Source organism: Macrobrachium nipponense, chromosome 1 (genome assembly GCF_015104395.2).
Source record: "Macrobrachium nipponense isolate FS-2020 chromosome 1, ASM1510439v2, whole genome shotgun sequence".
NCBI classification, from domain to species: Eukaryota; Metazoa; Arthropoda; class Malacostraca; order Decapoda; family Palaemonidae; genus Macrobrachium; species Macrobrachium nipponense.
Genome location: NC_087200.1, coordinates 5,923,023 through 5,950,133, shown reverse-complemented (window position 1 = coordinate 5,950,133; position 27,111 = coordinate 5,923,023). Strand labels below are relative to the sequence as shown.

Here is a 27,111-nt window from a genome sequence, read left to right as displayed (position 1 = left end):
ATATTATATATTATATATTTTATATTTATTATAAGTTCTATATATTTTATATTTATATATCTAATATTATATATTATAATATATATATTATATATTAATATATATCTATATATATATATATATATATATTTTATATATATATATATCATATATAATATATATATATATATATATATAATTAATAGTATAGCTAATACCGATCACTTTTTAATATATATGTATTTGTAATGGCCATAAGTACCTCTCAACTCTTCAGCCTATTACGGCTCCAACAAATTTTCATTCAACTGCATTAAATATCCAAAGACCATGCCCTAAAAAGACACCTGACTCAACAACCCCTTATTATATTTCCACCCTGGCTTTCGTAGAGACTAAAGTGTGTGTGTGTGTGTGTGTAATACTGTCCCGGTATCTCAATTATAAATAGCTACAACAGATACAGGTTAAGGACCCAATAAAATATACATATAGTCATAATAAGTTTCTATGCATTCTGTAGCAACCAATTACATCTTATTAATATACACTGAATTGTAGATGTGGTAATAAATCCATCCTTTGGATTGAACTTTATGGAAATACACAACTAGAGAAGGTGATTATTTTGATTATCCTAAAAGTGTCCCATGAAACTTCATAGGTTCCTAGTACTAAGCTAACTACGAGTTCATCTTGAGCATCCATTAATGACTGCATTGATTAAAACAAGTAACTTCGGTAAAATCGAGTTTTCTGGTGGCCTGTTTTGTTGCGGTGCCAGACGCACGATTATCGCTAACTTTAATCTTTAATAACAGCAAAACTACTGAGGCTTGAAGGCTGTAATTTGGAATGTTCGATGAAAGGAGGGTGGGCGATCAACATACCTATTTGCAGCCCTCTAGCCTCAGTAGTTTTTAAGACCTGAGAGCGGACACGAAAAGTGCGGACGGACAGACCAAGCCGTCACAACAGCGTTCTTTTGGAGTAAACTAATAAGGGATAAATGTCGCAGTAATTATATACATGAATGCAAAAACTGGCAAAGGAAGTTATTTACTACAAAACTCAACCAAAGCACTTTGCATAATCATCCAAATATTCCATATCGTTTACATTTTCTTTCCACAAATATAAAAATACAATCGACAATCGTTGCCACAACACTTTATACTTCTAATTTCCTTTAAAGAGGAGCAAGAAATGAATATTTTACCCTTACATGTCCAGGACAACAACAATAAATTACACTAAGCGAATAACAGGACGTTTACAAATAAATTAAAACCCTGCATTTGCGTAATCGCACAGAGACCAATTACTTGGTGTAAGTAATCAAGACAATTTCTACTTTGCTGCAGGTAGCGTCGAGGATGACATATCTAAAATGCTCGGTTTTAATATCAAGTTCTCCAAGGCTACTGTCATAAAATTACTCCAGAAAATAGTATATTGTATATACACCCGTTTTGTTCTCTCTTTCTTATCAAAAGGAATATCATGAACGAGTTTTCGTCTAAAACATTTTAAGAATGAATATCATAAGGGTTACAATTATAAATTCAAGATATATATAAAAAATATGTACTGTGGGCATGCTTGATATCATTTAGATAAAAGATAAGCAACATTGCGAGCTATACTAAGAGCAGAACTTTAACTGATCTTTTCTCAGAATGCTTCTCTTAACAGCAACACTAACAATTCCGTCAATAAGTCATAAGAGATACAACCATCCATTCTCTCTCTCTCTCTCTCTCTCTCTCTCTCTCTCTCTCTCTCTCTCTCTCTCTCTCTCATTCTTAACAGGCAGCCAAGATTACTGCGAAAATCTTTTGTATAAGAGATACACACTTTGTATAAAAAATAAGACACCGAGCGCACGCTATAGACGACGTTCATTAAACCATTATAGACTGCTGCTCATCGGTATGGCCCTTGCCCCAAACTATGACCAAGTGACGTTAAAGGAGTGCTACGCAATTTCACAAAAAAAAAAAAAAAAAAATTGTTCACAATCTGCAGGACTTTCCCTACTGAAATACACTAAACGGTGAAACTAAGTGACACCCAGCAAAGGAAGGGAACTGCTATACATTTACAAACAACCGCCCCCCCCCCCCCCCCCCCCCCCCCCACCCAACACAATTAAAAAGCTTGGTCCCTCACCTTTGCCACAACCCTGGATCTGGTGTCAGGTGCTCGTTACCTCAAACCTGTGGTAAATCACAGTCCAACCGAGACTGTTATGCTTCACTTGCTCTCCCGGTCTCTAACGTATGGCACTGACCACCTTGCTGCATTTCGGCAATCCCGAATCAATCTATACGCATATTTATGCATAAAAGTTAAAAATGTTCCTGGATATCCAATGACATGAGCAGCTGCTGATTCTAACGACCTTCATACAGGACACGGCACTAAATCAACTTGGGATCTCGTTTTCAGTTCCGAAGTGGCAACACACCCTCCCATTGTTTGAAATGGCGGCACTAAGTAAACCTAAGCCCATCCATTCAGGAGGGGGGACACACACATTTTATATATATATATATATATATATATATATATATATATATAATATATATATATATATATAGGAAATCTCCGATCCCAGGGGGGAAACTGACCTTCGGGTAATTAACACAAATATAGTTGAAGGCAAAAATGAAAAACAGATATGACGGGACTTCCCCAGTCCAACTGAACATAATGTGTAAAAACTGAGACTGCAAAAACCAATTGCCAATACAGCCAACAATATTGAAGACTGATGGATACCCTAAAGATTTAAGTGTGAGGAGGATATGAGAGTGTTAACAACTGCACAGATAATATTATTCTACCTTCACCAATAAAAGGTGTTAAGATCATAATGACCCGTTTTAAGATAAGCCTTATCAAAGGCAAAACAAACACAAAGCTTCTTGATAAGAATGTTTTTATCTGTTTCAAGGGCCATAAATTGGGGACACACTAGAACAGTGAATGGATGGAGGCATAGAATAACATTTTATTTGAGATGTTCAACATTACCGTACACATACACTTCTTGAGGCTTGTGTGGTACTTTTCCACTGCAAAAAGGGAAACAATTGTGTTTCAATTTCACACTTTTCTTTGGCGTTTACAAATAGTATACGCAAACATTAAAAAGAAAGGATTTTTTTCTACGTACAATCGTGCACCTGTGCGCACTTCACACACAACACAAAGCTATATTTAATACATTACAGGCAACTAGTATAGTGGTTAGTGTCGTAGTATGCCACTCAGATGTTGCAAGCTCGCGTCCCTCCAAGGCAATAAAAAAAATCACTGGCTCTGTATCATGATCAGTTACTACTGCAGTGTTGGGTCTGCAGTGGGAGGTTGAAACCAACATTATTTGAATTTCAAGTCAATGGCCCTTGTGTGCTTTTTCCAATGAACAGATTTCAACTAGTATAATAATAATAATAACAATCTCCTCCTCTCCTTTCTCTGCATCTTTTTCCCGCTTCTATGAGTGATCAATGATTCTTCACCTAAAAAAATATATAAATAAAAATAAGTAAAAATCTGTCTTTCATAATGTACCCTGTAAAGAGTGAACCAAAATTACGTCGCACACACAGATGCTCGGTGTCCCCAAAGACTACTTCACCGCAAAAGAGCAGAAATATACAACCTTGATAACTCGGGATTTTCATTCATCTGATATTCTAAGATATCAAATCAAGTCAGTCAATGTTGCAATGTTCCTTTCCAGAAGAATTTATCAACGCAAAAGGAACCTTCTAGAATCTGCCGTCATAAATAAAAAAAATAATAACATCAACTTACCACATGAGAGCTGAAAAGCTGGTCTTTTCTCACACAAGTGTACCAAATACACCGACCCCAGAGGCCTTTCCAAGTACAACCGGAGTTTCGCTATTGAGGGTCACATCAATCGAGTTTCACTCATCAAGAGATTAGCAAGAAAACTATCATTTATAATCTTAACATCTTCATTCTCCATCTTTACACGTTAGCCTAAGCACAAAACATGAGTATTTGCCTCTCCACGCAACACTTCACAGGATCACTTTTATGGCTTTAATCTAATTGTATATATATATATATATATATATATATATATATATATATATATTATAATATATATATATATATATATGTGTGTGTGTGTGTGTGTGTGACATATATCCTTCTTTATCCTAGTATATGAGAAGCTGTACGTAAATTATCTAAATTATTTCGAACTTTAAACTTATTTCATATTTTCTTAAAACCGTAACGATTATTCCTATCTTATAATCTCTGCATTTCTCATCCCATCCCATGTTTCTCTCTCTCTCTCTCTCTCTCTCTCTCTCTCTCTCTCTCTCTCTCTCTCTCTCAATGCCAACTAACTGTCAAAGAGGACATTTACATTAGAAGAGTTTCGTGCCTATTTATGCTTACCCTAACCCAGTGAATTCCAACTAGAATCAGCTTACGACAAATTGAGTCTATCTTCATTTAAGTAAACCACTCAGCAGATAAACAGCTCTCCTATCGGCGTCAGAAGCAGCGGCACAACTGTTACCATTATCAATACGATTAATCATTGGCATATATTTCCCTTATATAACAGAACTGAATTTACATGTGTATATTAGCAACCAGCGTGAAAGTTTATACATACGACTACCCAATACCAACTTATAAAAACGAAAATATAAAACACTAGAATTACCATTGTGAAAATAATAAATGCATCAGAAAAACGGTGCTTCCAAAAATATCAATAAAAATAAAGACGACTAGGTATTTCTTTCTGGCCTTGAAGCACAGAACCAATTTCAAAATTGTGCAAGACCCAGGTGCAAAGGTTTTTGCCACGATCACACATCTATTCACATTGGCTACTGGTTACAGTTGGTTAAATACGCCTACATGCGGCACCCAGAGTGATCAGCAACCTCAAACAAAGACAAAAACTCAACATCAAAAGAGGAAGAATCAATGCAAAGGAGAGACAGTGTGGCCCCTAAAGCTAACCTTTAATTGCGAGTATCATCTCAGTGCTTCTCAGGGGGGGAGAGGGTTGGATTCAGAGTTTAAGGGGGGAATTATGACCACGGACCGGTAGGCTCAAACTAGTTCTAGGACCACACAAAAAGTAGTGTGCATCAGATTATTAGTATTATAAGGATATTATTATTTAGAATGCACCTTTTGAGGCAGACAATTTTGAAAAGGAGGGGGGGGGGGGGGTAGGGTGGGAGGGAATGGCATTCTGCCATATGGTGAAAGGTTGCATGGGCCAAAAAAAAGGTCGAGAACCGCTGAATAATCTGATAAAACACGCAGCAAGAGTAGCTTGAAAGACAAGCTAAACCCAGACAGTAAACCACCTACTCCACCACCGCCACTCGCAAGTCTCCGAGCGACAGGAAGACCAGAAAAGAAACGCGAAAGGATCTCCTTCCTTGACATTTCCGCTTCCGAGAACAACACGTCCCAGGGGGCAATCTTATGCTATTAAAGTCTTGTATTTTGGAAGTAAGGTCGTAGTCCAAGCATTGAGAATTCTGTCAAGGTTCGTCATAATTTCTGCCATTTGCCAACTCCTGCATGACTTCAAAATCAGATATGAAAGGGCACAATGCTAGAACATATGCAGCGAAATGCCATGAAAGCATATACGTGAGACGGGTTTACAAATCATGAATAAATCGCACACACGTACATTAACACGCATACATAGAAGTACATAAGTGCGTGTATATATATATATATATATATATATATTATATATATATATATATATATATATTGTGTGTGTGTGTGTGTGTGTGTGGTGTGTGTATGTATACACTCAGACATCCACACACACACACAGAGGGAGAGAGAGAGAGAGAGAATCCACAAATTCTCCATGAAAGTCTTCTGACAACGTAGAATAAACCGGTCCAAATTTAGACAGGATTGGTTCGAGTTGTGTGCTGGAAAACTATAATCCAGTTAAGTGTGTATAATCACATTAAGTGTCAATATTTCAGTGCATATTAGAACAATTTACGAACTAACACATGACGAAAGAAAGATTCAAGTGTACATGCAATTATTTTACAGTGTTGCTTGCATCGTTTTGCAGTCTCCACTACATCCTTCAATTATATTCTCTCTCTCTCTCTCTCTCTCAATGTGATCATTGATTATGTCAACCATTCTTCACCCTCTGTTTGTTGTTTTGTAGTTTGAATTTCTTGCTACGAAAACAGTGCAAGTGGAATGTAGTGTAGTAAATAATCTAGTGTGTATGAGGTCTTATTCCTATAGGCAGCAAATACAATGCACTAAGACAAGCTGTAAGTGTCATTTTATTCAGGCCTACGCTTTTTCTGAAACTGAAAAGCAGACAATGTAACAATGTAACTTTTCATGGAAAAAGGCCAGCGTTCATATTACAACACTAGACAAGAGGCAGAGAGGTATGTACACACTTCTCGTCTAGCGCAATGGGGCAGGTCCGAGGCCACCGACATTGATGATCTCGGTGGCCACAGCAGGCCCACCTTCGCCCACATGAAAGTAGAAGAGGAAGCAGAAGAGGAAACCAGAGTATGGCTGATGAGGAAATAGCACAACAGATTCGAATGCAGAGTTAAGGCCAAAGGCCAATCACTGGGACCTATGAGGTCACTCAGCGCTATAATGGGAAAATGAGCATCAAGATTATAAATGAGTAACAGGAAGAAAACCTCGCAGTTGCACTATGAAATAATTGTTAGGAGAATGTGGATAGCAAGATGGAAGGAAAATAATATAAATGGAGGTACGGCAAAGGGATGAAATGGGTGGCACCTAGGGGCCGAAGGAACACTGCCAAAAACCTTTGGTAATGCCTACAGTGCACCCCGTAAGGTGCATTGACGGCACTAACCCCCTACGGAAAATAGCACAATAGACTCACTTCCATGTCTATGTTTTACAAATCCTCATTCCATAAGTACTCTCGAATACAACACACTGGTTCACAGTCAGTGGTATAAATATTTATTACATAGTATGAAGCCAAATTTTATCTGCTTGACCCATCTCGGTTATTATTATTATATTATTATTATTATTATTATTATTATTATTATTATTATTAGCTATCCATACAGGGTAGAGTTATAGTTAGTGTTGGTATTCTTCCAATCATCCGAACTCAGAGCCTGAATAACTTCGACCATTCCGAAATAAAAAACCAGCGCAAAGATGGACGGAAATTCCAAAGCTTCTCTTAGGTCACTGCAACGGGTCAGGACCCACACCCAAAACAAAGAATTAAAAAAAATCCATGACTTTTTACCGAAATCTAAGCTGAATTATCTCTCTTCTCTCTCCCGTAGTAGTATCTTGCTTGGTGAGACGTTCCTGGTCGAAGTCAGATTAATCAACAAATATCACAAGTTTAACATACGTCTAGAATTTGAGAAATATCTAGAAGTGTTCGTGAATTATCGGTGATAAGATTAGTGTGGAAATAGTAGGATAAAGCGTCTTCTAAGTTAGTTTATCAAGTGAAATACTGTAAATCAGAACAAGATGGCAGTAAGCTCCAACTGCGGAAAAAAATGGCGAGATTTAGCTTGCTTGGCAGATTCGCAATACGATGAGGTAGCAGGAAGGGAACTGGCATTTTCTGATCTATGAAATCAGCAACAGTTCCTAACCAAAAACAAAGATACAAAATCATTCATAGATATATTAGAAGGATACAATCCTTCAAACTGGAACAAATCAAATGAAAACATCTTGAAAAATAATTGAAGAAGTTCCAAATAAAATCCAAGTGGTCAAGAGACTCATAAAGAAAATATACATAAACCAACATATTCCGACAAAGAAAATGAATAAAGTGAACCTTGTGAATATCCTAATTGATGCATTAGGAAAAAAAAAGAATGCCAAAAGCATGTAAAACTGTGTAAGGTGTGGTATAGCATAGTTAATCCACAAAAACCTAATCAGAAAATGTGCTTGCATGCAACATTCCGACCCATCCACAGTGCTGAGGTAATGCAAGATATGAGAAAAAGACACAAGAATTTTTTGCTCAACATGTCTACCATGGATATGGACAATGTTATTAAATCAAGATTGAATGGTACAAATAGTTGAGGATGAAGAAAGAGAAGAAGAGGAAAGAAGAAGAAGAAGACGAAGAACGAAGAGGAAAAACGTAAGAGAAGTAAAAACAAAACTGAAATGACAGAAAAAGATAAGGAAAACAAAGAACAAGATAAAAGTATGGATGCAGAGATACTCATTGTAATACTACATATGAGGCTATAAAGCAGCATACCTACGAAGAAATAAATTACGATATGACAGCACAAAAGAAAATGCCGAAGAGGCTCTACCCAGATCTACACAATGACGGGAAAGAGGAAAAAATATACAAAAAAGACAAAGTCTGCAACCTTTTGAAAAGAGGGAATTGCAGATATGGAGAAAAATGTTACTAACAAAACATCCTCAAAGGTATGTCACAACTATGAAATATATGGTAAATGTGCATACTTAGATGGATATGAGGATGATTGCAGAGATCTACATCCAAAAATATGCAAAAACCTAAAAGAAGCAAAAGGATGTAAGTTCGACAAAAAAATGTAAACTATATGCACCCTGTAGCCATGAAAAATAATCAAATAAATAACCAATCAGCAATAAAATCCAAAAATAAGAAAGAAAGCAAAATAAAGAGAGGAAATGAAGAATATCAGGTAAAAGAAAAAAGCAAGCCATCAACGAGATATGCAGAGGTGCCAGCAAAAAATTTCAATGCATCAGCTCCAAGATTCTACTCAAGAGATAATAACTGTTTTTATTATGCAAGGGGATATTGCAGATATGGAGAAAATTGCAGATTCAGACACAAAATGAATAATTATGATGAAGGAAGAACAAATATTATGGAAAAGTTGGATTTTTAATGTCAGAATTTCTGGAAATGAAAAAAAGAACAACATACCAGAACAGGAAAGAGACATGGGAAAATCCTTATTATTACCAATATTAAATGAAGGAGAAAACACGCAAACCATCATAGTGATGAATGCGCAGGGTTTAGTTACGAGTAACTCAAAAAGAAAAATAGAGTACTTAGAAGAACTAACCCAAATTGAAAAGAAAATAGATATAATGAATATAAGTGAAACCTGGTATTCCCCAAGAGACTGGAATGATGATCAAATAAAAGGGTTTCAAACTTATAGATCAGATAGAAAAAATAGGAATCAACGGGGGAACCGCAATATATGGGAAAGACAAAAAACAAGGAAAAATATATGAGAAATATAGTAACTCAGAATGTGAACTAATAGCGGTAGAATTTGAATCTGAAAAATTAAGTACATAGTAATATATGACCTCCTAATACTAAAGAGTTTGACTTAATAATAGAAAATTGGATGATATATGTAGAAATCACAAGGACTGGACTATTCTCCTATCTGGAGACTTCAACTTTCCTTTCGTAGACCTGGGAAAGAACGAATAGGAGATTGTGGATGTACTTATACATATAAAAAGGAGAGTAATAGTAGTGCAGAAGATAAGAGGCAATTCGAAAAGCTATTAGATATGCTACTAGAATACAACATTCAACAATAAATCACCTGCCAACAAGAAGGAAAATACTTTAGACCTAGTATTTGTGAACGAGATGAATTATGTTAAAGAAATAATAGTTTATAATGCGAGTATTTCAGACCATAATGTCATAGAATTAACAGTCCATTCCAAAGCAAGTGAAAACAGAGATAAGCAAGAAATGAAAAAAGTGGGAAGGATATGGAAAATACAACTTCTACAGTAAAAAATATAAAATGGTCAGAAATAAATGAAGAATTAAACAAAGATTGGGATAAATATTTTCGTAAGTGATGACATAAAGGTAAATACGGAGATATTATATAAAATATTAGACGAAAATAGTGGATAAATATATACCGAAGAAGAAAAAGTAAACATCAGTCATGCATACCAAGAGACAGAAGGATCTTGTTCCAGAAAATCAGAAAGTGGAAAAAAGGTCTAGCAAAAAAAAAAAAATGCATGGAAAGTTATAGAACTAAAAAGTAAGATAGAAAATGCAGACAAAAGATTATACAATCAAAGAAAATGAAAAACGGGACTTGGAAGAAAAAACCCTATTAAATATCAAGCAAAAATTCCAAAACTATTATACTCATATGCGAAGAAGATGAATAAAAGAAGAATAGAAATAGGCCCTCTAAGAATTGAAGGGAGATTAACGAAATGAAAAAAAGGAAATTTGCAACATACTGGTCAGAACGATATAAGAGAGAATCACCCCTAGAATAGATAATGAAGATAATGATATAGAAGTAAGGGATGAAAATAGTGAATATTTAGCTGACATAGATATTAATGAAGCTGATATTGTGCAGGCTATTAATGAAATTAAAAATGGAGCTGCTGCAGGGCCTGATGGAATTCCTGCTATTTTGTTAAAGAAAGTAGTTCATTCTATCGCAAAGCCACTTGCAATATTATTAAGACAAAGTGTAGATACAGGCAAGATTTATGATGAGCACAAATTAGCTATATTACCCCTACTTTCAAAAGTGGATCAAGACTAGAGGCAAGTAATTTATAGGCCTGTGAGTCCTAACATCACATATTATGAAAAGTGTATGAAAGGGTAATGAAGAAAAATATTATGAAACATTTAATAAAAAATAATTTGTTTAATAAAGGACACATGGTTTCGTACCCGGAAAAAGTACACAAACCCAACTGTTAGTCCACCGTGAGAACATATTCAAAAATATGAAAAGCCGGAAATGAAACAGATGTGGTTTATTTAGACTTTGCAAAAGCTTTTGATAGAGTAGACCATAATATATTAGCGAAGAAAATTAGAAAACACAATATCGTGGATAAAGTAGGAAGATGGTTAAAAGAATTTTTACACAACAGAAAAAACAGATAGTTATTGCAAACGACGAGAAATCGGATGAAGCCAGGTAATACCGGTGTGCCGCAAGGTACGGTGTTAGCTGCAATACTGTTTGTTATTATGATTGAAGACATAGACAATAATGTTAAGGATTCGGTAGTGAGTAGTTCGCAGATGACACAAGAATAAGTAGAGAAATTACTTGTGATTTTTGAAAGATAGGAACGCTCTACAAAGAGACCTTAACAAAGTATATGATTGGGCAGAGGTAAATAGGATGGTATTAACTCTGATAAATTTGAATCAATAAATTATGGAGACAGAGAAAGAAAGCTATATGCATATAAGGGACCTAATAATGATACAATCACAAATAAGGAAGCAGTTAAAGACCTTGGTGTGATGATAATAGGAACATGTTATGCAATGATCAAATAGCAACTCTGTTGGCAAAATGTAAAGCAAAAATGGGAATGTTGTTACGGCACTTCAAAACAAGAAAAGCTGAACACATGATTATGCTTTATAAAACATATGTTGTTCGTAAGTCCCACTTGAATATTGCAATATGATATGGTACCCACACTATCAAAAGGATATTGCACAATAGAGAGTGTACAAAGGTCCTTTACAGCTAGAATAGAAGAAGTTAAAGACCTTGACTACTGGGAAGACTACAATTCTTAAAACTTATATAGTCTAGAAAGGAGAAGAGAACGCTACATGATAATTCAGGCATGGAAACAGATAGAAGGAATAGCAGAAATATCATGGAACAAATAAAAATATCAGAAAGAGCAAGCAGAGGTAGATTAATCGTGCCCAAAACTATACCAGGAAAAATGGAAAAATAAGGAAAGCACACAAGGAAAGGACATTAATCCACTACGCACCAGCATCGATAATGCAGCGTCTTATTCAATGCGTTGCCAGCTCATCTGAGGAATATATCAGGAGTGAGCGTAGATGTGTTTAAGAATAAGCTCGACAAATATCTAAACTGCATCCCAGACCATCCAAGATTGGAAGATGCAAAATATACCGGAAGATGTACTAGCAACTCTCTGGTAGACATTAGAGTGCCTCACACTGAGGGACCTGGGGCAAACCCGAACAAGATGTAAGGTCTGTAAGGTCTGTAAGGTCTCTCTCCTCTCTCTCTCTCTCTCTCTCCTCTCTCTCTCTCTATATGATATATATATATATATATATATATATATATATATATATATATATATATATATATATATATATATATATATATATATATACGTACTAAATACTCAAAGTTTGTTAAACTAACAAAACAGAACGCCGACATGCAACGGACAAATATAAAAGCAAAATCTGCTCCAATTGTTTTGCTGATATGATGTGCTGCATAAAATCAAACTGACGCATGAAAATTCGGTTAAAACATTTTTTAAAACTTCTGTTTTATATAGGATAAAGAATATTAGATAGAATATAGGATTTAGGCAAAAGGCAAGCGCTGGGCCTGGAACCTATGGAGTCATTCAGCGCTGAAACGGAACTTGACAGTAAGGAGGTTTCGAAAAGTGTAACAAGAGGAAAACCTAAAACTAGTTGCACTATTAAACAATTGTTTCGAGAGGGTGGAATGTCAGATAGAAGAAAGAGAATATGAACGGAGGTACAGTAAAAGGAATGAAAGAGGTTGCAGCTAGGGGCCGATGAAACGCTGCAAATACCCTTAAATAATGCCTACAGTATACCATGAGAGGTGCACTGATGCATTAAACCCACCCCCATGGGGAAGAATATTGGAGTACTTAAGTTTGTCTGTGATTAGTGAGAAAACTTATGTCAATTAGCTAATGATATCCTTTCCTGAACCTGTATAGATATTGTGTTGTTCTTTACGTAAGAATTCCACGGTTCATTTCTTACCTAGAGGGAGGAGAGGCTACTGCCAGGGGCGTGTTGGTGGTCACCTTTCTCCCCTTGCAAGAAGAGGTCTCGAAGCGAGTTATAAACTTATAACTCAAGTATAAACGGTAAATACCTTCAGAAGACTTCCTTATACAAGACTAAGGTACGCACATGTACAATCATTGTATGCATGTATGTATGTAAGTATGTACGTGTATGTATGTGTGTGTATATATATATATATATATATATATATATATAGATATATATATATATATATAAAGTTACAGCCACGATGGAAAAGTTAAACTGAGATGCTAGATACTTTCGTCTTATTACCAAGACATGGCCACAGCAACAAGACGAAAGTACTTAGAATCTCATTTGTTTCACTTTTCCTTCACGGCTGTAACTCTTTCGCATAATCATCACTTTTTTTTGTTTACCTTCTTCGTGATTTAAAATCAAAACTATATATATATATATATACTATATATATTATATATAGATATATGTAGTGTGTGTGTGTGTGTGTGTGTGTGTGTGTGTGTGTGTTTTGCAACGAGAACAACTCTTTCCAAGCCAACTCTTCTTTCAATAACATAATTTTCAAAAGAAATTTAAGTAAAATAATTTCAAATTGGTGTCGGCATTAACAGACCTAGAGAATTTGCTTCTCCTACAAAGCACTTGTTATTCTTTCCTTTGGGGTCTTTTCATTCCCTTCCTAGACCATGTGACTGTGTTACAACCCCTTTCCAGATCTCTTTGCCGCCCCTGGAGACAAGCCTCGATCGTATGATGGCCCCAAACTCTATTTAAGGGAGTTCCTGAATCAGACCTGATTTCGTTATTATTTGTGTTCGTAAGTGAATTCAATAGTGGCATACCCAAGGATCCATTGACACCTTCAGTTCATCATTGAACCCTTAATTGCGCTAATTTCATCAGTTAATCACATGGCTTCTCCATTGCCTATGGAGTTTTCTCGCTGTGGATCTTTCTGCTTCGATAGTGCTTTCATTGCCATGGTAAACCCACTGTAATTTGATTCACAGTGCCCTTGAAGTGAAATCCCTAGCATCTCAATTTGGTGTTCCGACAGGATCCCATTTACCTGTTCTAATTATTCCCATCTTGTAATTTGTGTGATTGTAAATACATGTGATTCTAGTTATCCTAAGAGTTTATCTAAAATTCCTCTTTCTAGTAAACTCCTCAGCTTGTTTCTTTTTCTTCTATGTTATACCAACCTAGGAATTCTAGTAAGATTGCATCATCCCTTGTGGCAAGTCCCCTTCCTGGGTTCAGAATATATAATAATAATAATAATAATAATATCATAATATAATATAATATAATAATAATAATATATAATATAATAATATATATATATATATATATATTATATATAATCTTATATATATATATATATATATACACTATCAGCTGCACCTATCCTTTGGATGTGTTATTGAACACATATTCACTTCTAAATGAGCTGGACGTACATCTTTCCCCACCCAATACTACTGTCACTGACTACCTCAGTCAAGCACCGCCAGCCAACGGCAGGCACATACATGTTGCGACAGGTTGCTCAGGAAAAGTTTTCATTGCTAGGCCCCCTTAAACGGCTCTAGATGAAACTCTAAAACTCAGCCTATGGCTTAACTCTGATACTGATATCAAATGTATTAAATTTACGTTAACCCATGGTGCCAAATTTTAATGCAGTAGGCCCATCTTTGATCCTTTGGGCATAATTCCTAAAGGGGGGTTGCAACGCCCACTATCAGGGCCAGGGTAGGTAAGCTATGACCCCCTTCTCCACTGGTCAGTTCCCCTGGCCGGTAAATGAAAAGGAAATCGCCCACTGGTCGGTAAGTCAAAAGGGAACAGCCCTCCTAGCTCCCTGATATTGTGTGAAACCCTCGGATCCCATTCCCAGTGGGAGTTGCCCCCTTACTACTGAGGGGCTTATGGCCCAATATTGTGGGGAGCCTGTTTGTACCTACAGAAACACTTCTGCATAGATGTCAACAGCGAAAGTTGTAAAAGATGAGGGGGTATGAAAAAGAGGGATTATGACCTCCTTAGAAACTGCCCTCAAATTTTGGATTTTGACTAAAAACTTCCTGAGAGAGAGGGGAGTCTATGGTGAAAATTTGGTAGCGCCAGCTATCAACTCCAAAAGCTGTTAAAAATGAAGGGGTATGAAAAAGAGGGGTTATGACCCCTTAGAAATGTCCCTCATATTTCAGATTTTGACTAAAACCTTCCCGGGGGCGAGTCTACAGTAAAAATTTGGTAGCCCTAGCTTTCATAGTCTGGGCGTGCATAGCGAATAACCAGACAGACAGAAAAACATACAGACAAATTGCCTCTTTACATAAAATATATATACAAAGAGGAGAGAGAGTAAGTGAGTCTACAAGTCACTCTTTTACCAAGTAAGTGTATAACTGTCATAACCACAACACCATCTTGATTCCTCAATTCCCTCACGCATTTGGGACACGCATGTCACTACAAACTCTACGTTCTAAATGAAGACCCAAATATAGACATTCTGCCGTCCGTAGCAGGATTTGAACTTGGATTTTGTGTGTCTGAAAGAAGTCACGTTAACCCACCTGACTACCTGGTCAGATGGGTTATACAACCTCATTCCTTTAGATCTTAGGCTTCGTAATGACAAGTGTATCCAAAAACTGTAAGGAAATCTCCCAAGGGTATTCTTATATAAAGACCAATAAAACATCTATTCAGGCTCAGGATTGATTGATTGATTGTGGGTTTTCTGGCGTCACAACTACCAGGGTCACCGACGCCGAATCAGGCTCAGGAATGGTGTAATCAACATACTCACATATGCAGGCTCAGGAATGGTGTTATCAACATACTCATATATGCATTATGTATAACAGTACTACTATAAGTTACTCAGTGTACAGATCAAGAAACTGCAGAAATTATGAAAAGAGCTGCTAGACTAATAGTAAAAGGTGTTGCTCCGTGGGACAGGAGTACTAATGTCTTAATTGATTTGCACTAGCTTCCGGTGAAGTCTAAAACAATATTCGAGCTATGAGTTTTGCCTTATCAAGTTGTTAGGACCAGCTTTCCTCAATATTTGGTGTACCTATTGTATATTATATGACCAATAAATCGACTTGGTACGAGATCAGTTACAGCTGGTTTCAAGTTGGAAGAGCCAGGTTTTTCCTCAGTCTGTGGCTCCAGAGCCTTTCAATATGCAGCTCCTAGATTATATAACAGGATTCCTCTTGAGCTGAGGCAGATTGAGTATTTGCAGTCTTTCAAAACGAAACTTAAAACTTGTTTTAATCGATGCTATGATATGGAATATCGAACAGTGAATTTGGAATGTGCAGTGTTTTCATTCGTCTGGTTTTATGTACAGCCCTCCACAGGGATGATTCCCTCCCTTGTTAGTTTTCTAAAAAAAAAAAGTTGCTTCTTATATTTTATAATTGTCTTTTAGCGTTTTCTCATCTGAATCGTAGCTCTTGCAGAATAGGAGAAATTTTAGTTCTTTTCTAAATATGCTTTCTTCTTGTATGTCTGATAACAATAATCATTTCAGGTCTAAAGAAACTTAAGCAGTTTCTTAGATATGTTGGTACCCTATATTTTAGTGCTTTGAAGACTGTAAGAAGTATCTTGTATTCTATTCTTGCTTTTACTGGGAGCCAATTTAGCTCAATTAGTGCCGGGGTTAATCTGTCAAGGTAACGTAATCCTTTATTAATCTGGCGGCTCTATTCTGTACTCGCTGCAATTTTCTTAGTAGGTAGTTAGGAAGAATGTAGTGTATAAAGTTAAAGTGGTTAAGCCTTGATTTTGGTTATAAATTGCTGTTTTAAGAATATCTTTAAATATTTCCTGATAAATGCAATGTTTCTAATATGATAGTGACAGGTTTTTACAATGTGGGATATATGATTTGTCATCGATATTTTATTATCAATAGATACTCCTAAGTTCCTCACTGCCGCTACAATGTTCATGAATGACGAGCCACTAATTATTCTTTTGAAGAGTTCATATTTTCGTAATGCACTAGCAAATCCAAATAACATACACTCAGTTTTGTCTTCATCGAGTTGTAGTTTCTTCGCGGACATCCACGTTTTTATATATTTCATTATTGCATCAATTTTACAAATGGAATCTTCTACCGTTTCGAGAGCTAAATAGAACTGAGTATCATCAGCTTACAGTTTATGACTAACCTTGTGCTTGTTTAGGAGTCTAGATAATTCAACTGTGTAAATGCCAAATTGCAGAGGACCCAGGATGCTGCCTTGGGCACTCCTCTAGTTAGGCCTTTCTTTTCTGATTTCACATTTGATATGAACACTCCAACCTTCCTGTTTTCTAAGTAGATTTTGTACCATTTGAGTACATCATTTTCATTGGCTACTGTTCTCAGGTCTTCCAGCAGCAGATTATGGTCAACTGTGTCAAATGCTGCACTTAGGTCGAGCATAATCAGGAAATCACATTTTTCACCTCCCATAATTTTTATATTTTTTAATTGAGCAGTTTCTGTTGAGTGGTTTTTTCTGTAAGCTGACTGATCATCGGTTATAATGTTGAGTTGTTTCAAGTGAACTACCGTTTTTGTAAGTTTTGATAAGTACAATAGGTTCGATACAGGCATAAAGAAGCTAAGATTTTCTTTATCACCTTTTCCTTTGTAAGCCGGCTTTATATAAGTAAGCTTTTCAGTTCAGTTCTTCAAACTTACTGACTTTGCTGTTACTCATTATGATCACTGGGAGATCAGAATGGGCTTTCTTTTCTAAACTACGACAGATTCTTTCAAGTTTTTCTTCAAAGTTATCACCCAGGTTCTTGTGTCACTGGCAGGCTACATCTGGTAGAATTTCTTCTTTCTTGAGTCCTGATATTCCAGCTAAATTATCGTGGATTTTTTTTTTTTTTTTTTTTTTTGGATTTTTCTCTTCACTAGGTATTTTATTGTGATATATTTTCTTGGTTTTCATAATTAAGTCGTCGTACTGATTTCTGGCTGCTCTATAGTGACCAATTTTCATTTGCTCTCGATTCTGTCGATCTTTTCCGTAGATCTTCCATTTTTCTTTTCTTTTTCTAGCTTCACATATATCACTGTTATACAATTTTGTATTTTCTTTCATTATTATTTGTTCTTGTCACTTCTGGACGTTAATCGTTGCAGTTTGACGCTAAGATACTTTTGCTGTAGTCTGCAAAACAACCTACGGATGCCTGGTCACCTGTCAAGGTCTATACTTCTCAAATGACACTCGCACTCCTGGCTTGTTTCTCTTATTTGCTTTAAAGTTGGTTTTGTTTCTGTAAGTAATAGTTTTTTCTTTGCATAGCCTTTCCATATATTTATACTAAATGTGACATTAGTTTATGTGTTGAAGATATCACGCATTCAGGATCAACTAGTATGTCACTCACAATCTCTACCAAGTCGACGGTATGGTTCAATAAATATATCGGTTTCTTCACAACATTTACAAGATCGTGACTCACGTAGCTCTATAAATTCTTTGGCTTAATTGTCATTATTATATTCTAAATGCAGGTGTGTGCAAATACATCCGATGAATAAACTATTAATTTGATACTGGAGGTGCGGGACCTGGATAAGCCGTCAACAAGTAACAAGTACCAACTAACAATCCATAATTCACACTACTTAAATACATTACATTACTGGAAACTAACCTAATTACACTAAGACCGACGAAACAGCCTTTATCCAAACTGCGACCAACCTCCCGAAAAATCAGGTTACTGTAACTAAACCGGTCATACCATTAATTGTTTTCACCACAATGGATCAAGTGTACACGTTAATAAAAACAAGATACATAACCATATGTTGCCTTGACATAATTACGTAGCAACAAACAAATCATTTACGAAAATTTAAATACCTGGTTAATCAGGTACCATTTAACCCAGTGAACCACATCATACCGGAGGTTACATAATCGTTCTAGTCAGGAAATGGCACTTGAGCGGATTTCATCATGCTTACTTGAAGACATACCTAAAGTAGCATTTATTAAACTGTCGCTATTTTGCGCCGGTTACCACCGAGTACCGTTACATGCTCGTAATTGCATTAAACCCGGGCAAACTTAGCTAAAAATAAATTCAGGCTCAGATAACAAAATAGCAAATGGCAACTTCTGTTGGGTTTGAAAAACACCAGACACAGGCAACCTCTTAAAAGTAAATCACATTATTTAGATGAACTGAAAAAAAAATGACCTAAAGAAAGCAGAACGAATTATATGCACAGTTTCTTATAAGCGTAGAAGGAAAACAATACTAACGTACGTCGCAATGCATTTTGCAAGAATCTGTACCAACACATTCTGAGGAGCATAATATTTCCCACAACTCCTCACACGAAACTCTCGCGCGACATGGCAAATGGAAGCAAATTATTCAGGAATAGGAGCAACAACAGAACCACAATGGTCAAGTCATTAAGTTTACGAGAAAAATCTACAAAGGGCGCCTAATTTTCGACATAACTGCCCTTACTTAAATTCAAAGTGTTTTGACGCATATAAACTAACTTTCAACAAGGGACATAATTGCAGAAAACTGAAAATGTTGCGTTGTGGCTTTTTTCTGTATAACATTACACTCTTGTCAGGGAAGTGCTCTTTAGAACTGTCATTCCTACAGGGTTCAATTTCACAAGGCTGTTTTCGGAATGATCAAACAGAACAAGAGATCTGAAACACTGAGCATTAAAACGACCTCTTCTGTAGTTATGCGTCAATTTCATTTTGCATTTTGGGGGGGAGAATAACAGCACCAAACTTAGCATAAACTGCAAGTATGACTCATAGACAAACGATCATGTAAATAGGTTAGTCAAATAACACAAGTCCTAGACAACTACTTGTTGCCGGTCACAAGAGAATACTTTTGAGTGACTTTTAACAAATCTCTAGATAGATAGATGGATATAATATATACAGAGAGAGAGAGAGAGATGAAGAGATTGATGAGAGAGAGAGAGAGAGAGAGAGAGAGAGAGAGAGAGAGAGAGAGAGAGAGAGAGAGACTAAGGGTCACTATGACCACTTCAAATATATTTAAGTAATTCTTTAAACGCCATAATGACCTCTGGATTCCCTCGCACTTTTCGAATACAACTGTTAACAGTCCGAACTTTTCGTGGGGTTTAAAAAGGACACGGACGTACGTACATACATTCATAAAATCATATACTATACGTACGTGTATATATATATATATATATATATATATGTATATATATAATTATGTCTTATAATTAATATATATTGCCTTAGAAAATCACTGTAGATGCACGTGACTTCATAAATAAGCGAATACCACAGGAAAATAATAGTCAGAAATCCAAGCGCTTTCGTCTTTTACTCAGACATCGTCAAGGAGTTAATGACTGATTAACTCCTTGACGATGTCTGAGTAAAGACGAAAGCGCTTGGATTTCTGACTATTATTTTTCCTGTGGCATTCGCTTATATTTATATATATATATTATATATATATATATATATATATATATATATATATACATATATACATATATTACATATATACACACACACATATATATATATATATATATATATATATATATAATTATGGTGTCGTAAATCATTAATAATTAGGATATAGAAATGAGCCACCCAATCTAACACGCCGCTATTTATAGACATACATACTTCCAAATCTTCCGAAGGGTATATGACTGCTTGGATATATGTCACACTGAAGATACGTTTTGTGTACTGTTTTCCTTGTACACGTCAGGTATAGTCTATAGACTCATTACCTTCTGACGATGAGTCAAATACGTTACAGTCTGTGGTGTAAATCACATGTGTACAATCTAACAACGCAACCATGTTCCGTTTACAAAAATATGTAAAACATACCACGGAGAAAGAATGCTACTTATTCATATTTGTAATAACCAACAACCCCAGGGACCACTTTCACAAATTCTCTCTATATCTCACCCTTAAATGTTTTCTTGCAGTTACCGAAATAAAAGAATTCCAAATAATGCTTCCTCGAAACCTACCTAAAGCGTGCAGGCCTAAGCCTAAAACCACTAGCCTGGTCTAATCGTAATTCTTTTGAAAGGAAACGACTCTCAAGTGATAGAATTGGTCACGTTCTAATCACATGAGGGCTTTAGACACTGAAAGAGGAACGAAACGACAAAAGTTTAAGTAAATTTTACCTTACAAACCTAAGCAATTGCATATGGGGAAAGCCAACCAATCTGTGCGTGCGCGCGCGTGTGTGTGTGAGCGTGTGTGGACACGAGCATGCGTATATGAAACCAAGAGCCAATAGTAAAAGATGGACAAAATACCGATGTACATTACCAGTGTAGCTATTAGGCCTATTAAATTTTCAAGAAATAGACTAACGAATACATTAAATCAGCGCGCGCGCGCCCACACACACATATATATTATATATAGTATATACATATATATATATATAATGTACCTCAAGTTCACGGACGACAAATTGAAATTAAAATCATCAGAATAAACACACATATACATACTACATACATACATATATACATACACACACACACACACATATATACATACCATTTATCAATTCTGCTACCCATCATGCCCTCGTTTACATACAAAACCATCACCATTTGACTAAAAAACATTAACACGCTGATCCAGCTTCCCATATGTGGTAACTTACCAACCATACATTAAGACTCATTAACAACACAACCCATACTTATCGACTACAGAGCTCCATGCGTCATAGAGACACTTAATTCCCAGTATCCAATTAAGGTAATAGTCGTTAGGACCAATCTTCAGGCTTTATATGAAGGGTAGCCTTGTCATGTCCACTCAAAGACAAGTTAACCAGAAAGGACTGGAATGAATCTAACGTCGTTAACACATTCGCAAAGTAAACCGCACATTTTAAATTAATATCAGTGAATAGATCAAGTTTTTACCATTTCATATTTCAAACATGATCCAAGTTAATATGACATTTAGTTTCAGTGTAATGTATGTTCTATCTCTCTCTATTAATATCCAAGTATCTATCTTCCAGATTTTTTCGAATTACTCCATCCATCTGACAGAGAGAGAGAGAGAGAGAGAGAGAGAGAGAGAGAGAGAGAGAGAGAGAGGCCATCCGGAAACGACATCATCACTCCCACATGCAAAGTAAGCATCATTTAAACAGATTTGACATACACTCGCCGGCAAGACCAATTCCTTTTCCCATTCACTTTTTGGTCATGTCCCCAGTAGGATACACCTAATCAACTGGTGAATTTTACATGTCTTATTTATATGAAGACAATCTCTCATTACACTTACGTAATCCTTACGTTTTCTCATTGCAGTAGCAGATAATTCGGACAGACCCTACTGTACATCAATATGCATGGTTTCTCGTCAGGACTACGTCACGCTGCTGTTTTTAACTTTACCAGTACTGCAGCAACATTAGCAGCCGTACAAGTGACGAGAGCGTTCAGCATCTCTCCAAGAAATAACAGCCTAAAAAGGACGGAAACACACTTACATGCGATGTGAGTCAACGGACAACAAATGTCAACAATGACAGCTTAACACAAGATTTTTAGCCTTGCACAAGAGATCAGACCACAGAATTTTCGATCATATATTCGAACAACGTCAACTCCGATTCATTAGATACATAAAACAGCCTAATAAAACGAGGTTCGTTATTTCCCTTTAACGCAAAATGAGGAAGAAAATTAAAGTACTTATCAGCATTAAAGGAGAGTTGTTTGTATCAAATCTCACAAGCATGGGATTCCCAAAAGTAAAATATACGATTCGTGGAAATTAGACAACGCGTAGGTGCCAAGTTAAATTAAACCATCTTAACTTGTTTTCACTAGCTAGGCTAATAGGAAGTTTTAGTTACAATCACGCCCGAAATACGACTTCGCATACTAAAAATAATCTAAAAAGTCAAATTTAAGCTAAATCGAGTTTTAGCGAACCCGTATGTGGATTTCATTAGTAAAATTTGCCAAAATTCGATGTAAGATACGGAGATAAACTAAGGGCTTGCAATGCTTGCTGCTCCGAGTAGGTACCCAAAGAATTTCTTCCCTTCAAAGGTCAACTTGGAGGAGTCTTTGTTACCGCACCGATATAAACGCAAAACTCGAAAATCTTCCTCCAACCGTCTGGATTGGTCCAAGTGAATCAACCACACAACCGTCGTGGAGGGGTAGTTTCTAAACAACCTCAAATTCATTGGCTTGCACCAGCATACTTCTAAGACCAGCATATTTCTACCACACAGTAATGCAAAAGAGGGTATCGGGAAAGCCAAATACATAATTTAGTGATAGCTACCCGTATAGCCTACATCTAATAAATCATAAACGTTTGCACCACTCGAAGATTTGCAATTTTTTGCCATAATTCCTTTTTTGCAAGACCTATGCAAAGACCAAGACCTACAGTGCTAGACCAAATTTAAACTTGCGATGAAACACACTGCAAGATCAATTACAGATACCATGTTGTACAATATTCTAAATGCCGGAAATTTGGACAAAAGCAGAATAAATGTACCGGAGAACCTGTGTCCAAGATTGGGGAAAATTTAAGTGTTTATTTTTTTTTTTTTCAAATGAGGCAATGTGTAAACTCTCCTAGATCAACACACACCGCAGACAAATCAAAACGAAAGCAGCAAGTCAAAAATGCACCAAAGTTTATTCGGCGTAATCGAATTTTCTGCCCTGTGGTAGCCGCAGGCCATTTTTAACTCAGCCACAGTCCAGTAATGGCCTATGATATTGGTATCTATAGCGTTACCAGAAGTACAATTATGGCTAACTTTAACTTTTTAAAAAAAATAGAGAAAAAGCTGCAATTTGGTATGTTAGATGATTGGAGGATGGATGATCAAAATACCAATCTGCAGCCCTCTAACCTTAGTAGTTTTTAATACTTGATGGCGGACGGACAGACATAACCGGCACAATAGTTTTCTTTTACAATGCAACTTACTCAGAAAATAACTAGAAATTAATATGCTGGCTTTTGATTATTGGGAAACAACAACTAAAATACGAACACACACGCAACAGATATATATAGTACGGAAATATACCGCCGAAGGCAAATAAGCGCGTAGGAGCATGGGTAAATAAATGTAGGCTACGTAGATCAAAGGAACCACGATGGTCTGGTTACAGGTCCAAAAGGACTCTGACTGTATGTAAAGACAGAGGAGCTTCAAAAAATAAACCGAGATAGACAAACGCGCGCGAGTACGACTGAAAATTATGACAGCTTGAATGAAAGATGTAGTACTATAGTAGATTCACATCAACCGTGCATTTGATGTCTAGGCCCGTCCCTTACGACGCTCCTTATTGGCAGTTGATAAGCCAGTCACAGGGCTGGAAACTATCAGTCTGTCGAGTGTTCACATAAGAAGGATGTATGTTCCACCTCTCCTGAGGAACACTTTTAAAGACTTATCCCTCAGGAGACGTTAAACACATCCTGCCTATGTGAACTCCCGAGAGAGACACGGTTTCCAGCCCCATGATTGGCTTGTCAAAAGCCAATCAGGAGCGTCGTAAGGGACTGGCCTAGACATCAAATGCACGGTTGATGTGAATCTACGTATAGTAGCCAATACGAGAATCGAAATTTGGACCGATCAAAAATATTTTCAACGATACTTGCAGTGAAATGTTTGCTAGTTGTCAATGTACTTAAAATCCAGCAATATTAACCTATACTAAACTTCTTTTGGGAATGCTTCGCAAATGACGGAGAAACGCTTACATCATATGGTACTATATCTTAACAAAGTAAAACAAAATCTATTTGGCGTAATTAATATTTTAATCTTATTATACATCAGGTAAAGCAATATAACTTATTTAAATGGCTTGAATCCTAACCCTTTAACTTTCTAAAAGACAATTGGTAATTACGTGGATGATCCAACTGTCTCGTCCTGCATCAATATTGGGCATTTCTCACAACATAATATACCTGTCCTCAGTCAGCCTGAAGTACTTAGCCTACCCGTTGTAAAACATTACGTAAACACACACACACACACACACACACATATATATATATATATTATGTATATATACAATTATATATAACAATAAATATTAAATAATATAATATGATATATAATATAAGTACTATAAATAAATAAAATATATAATAATATATATACTAACATTAATATATATATAAATATATGTATTTATATATATATATATATATATATATATATATATATATATATATATATATATATATATATAGCGAGAGAGAGAGAGACATCGCTAAGGGGTAGGAGGTGCATTTTATTTGCCCATTGTCGTTCAGCCAACATTGCAAACCACAAGGCGTATTACAGCCTATAAAGTCTCTAATTCATTATTGTCTATTCAGTAGCAGTCTATGTGAGTTTCCTAATTTATTCTAATTTCACTAATCATTAAACAATTTTTATTTTAATTTTGGAAAAAATAACATACAGCTGGATTCTACTATCGTAATCTTACTGAGATTGTGGCTGAAATTGTTCATTAACAAGCAATATACAGGGTAACTACACGTTCACAATGGCAAAGCACGTTATACTAATCCTTAAGCACTTACAAGTGAACATCAATAGTTACTAATTAAAGGGTCAAATGACTAAAATCAAAACGAAAACGACATCAACGATAAGACGGTCGGTGGGAACGATACCACCAGGTCAAGGAGCTATTCTCATTTTGGATAATGTTCGTTTCCGGTCCGAACTCCAACTCCACATGACTGACGTGAAAATATGCCAGAAAAACCATTCGAATTTGATACTCCAAATTGTGGTTCAGTGTGGAGCGTCGGCTTAACGGCTAGTTGTATGAAAAATAAACAAAGCGGTATTTCTGGACAACAAAACTTGCATATGGGGTTTTACAGCTACCGTCGTTGCATCTCTGAAGAGAAAATATTCGTCAAAGCCTACAAAATGGGTAGCAATGTATCGCCTAACTAGCCTAATCGCAAGTAAGCATATTATGTATTATGCGGCACACGTCCGTTATACTAGCCTACAATGTGTTTTGATTATTTTCATCAACATTAAACCCAGTGTAACCTTAACCACGACAGCAAAGTGCCCTTCTCAAGACAGAGAACATTACTCTCAGAACATTTTACTTAGGCTAAGACAATTAGCTAGTCTGGAAACACCACTCATAGCACTGGCTTGCTGAACAGTTTAAACCCTACCCTCGTAGGCCTTATGTAATTACCTAAATCTGATAGACCTGTCACTTATAGCTATCGACCACAACCACAGGCCACGCCCTTTCAAATAAACAGCATTTCAGTTACATAGCTGCAAAATGTCGGCAAACGCTACTCATTAGTAGATAACAGCAAATTAAAAATGATTACACGAACTGAACTAGCAGCGCAAAAACTAGTTAAATAACACTTCAATTTAATAAATAAAAATATTTTACACATTTTCATTATCCTTCAAACGGAATAATAGGCCAACGTGAAGTGCTAAGCAGCAACAGGTAGCCAACCTAGGCTATCCGTCCTTCATGCCTAACTCGAACTCCTTATAGAACCAAACATCACGCTCCTTAAAAGAGAAGGAGTCGGAGAAAAACTTCTACTGATTTTCCTTACCTTATCAAATACAATTCTTTGTCTGAAGAACCGTTAACATTATACATTCCCTGAGTCACACAAAATTGAGAAAGTCAAGTAAAAGATATTCCAGCGGTTTCGCACACAACGACAATGTTCTCTTTCACTCACGGTTCAACACCAACTGACACCACGCGATGTAAACACAGACTACACAGCTGATTTGGGATTGAGTTGCCAACGTTCGCTATTCTCACTAGTAATCCAAAGGTGTTACTAAATACCCCGTGACGTCACTTGGGAGGGTAACATCTGCATGAACGTTAGCTATCGCTGTTATCAGCTTATGCAGGCTGATACGAAGTAAATACAAGCCGACTGAGAGGTTTTAGCTGAAAAGGTACGAGGCGGTGTCTTTTATCAGTTGCTGATACTCGGAATTGTTAACTATTTTTCTCCATGGTGCCATCAAAAGAAAAGAATAAAAAAAGCTGACATTCTATACTTACATGTTGCCATCTAATATAAAAGCGCTCAATCGATCTGAGATTAAATTTCAATTAT

The 27,111-nt window shown here is 36.2% G+C and overlaps 1 protein-coding gene across 1 annotated transcript in view; it reads right to left on the bottom strand.

The window, feature by feature from the left end:
- Window positions 1-26,743, bottom strand: part of LOC135219106 (uncharacterized) — a 716,082-nt gene extending 689,339 nt beyond the window's left edge. The window contains exon 1 of the mRNA XM_064255548.1: window positions 26,587-26,743. The gene's annotated coding sequence lies outside the window, so the exon portion shown is untranslated. The remainder of the gene's footprint in view (window positions 1-26,586) is intronic.
- Between the last annotated feature and the right edge of the window lie 368 nt (window positions 26,744-27,111).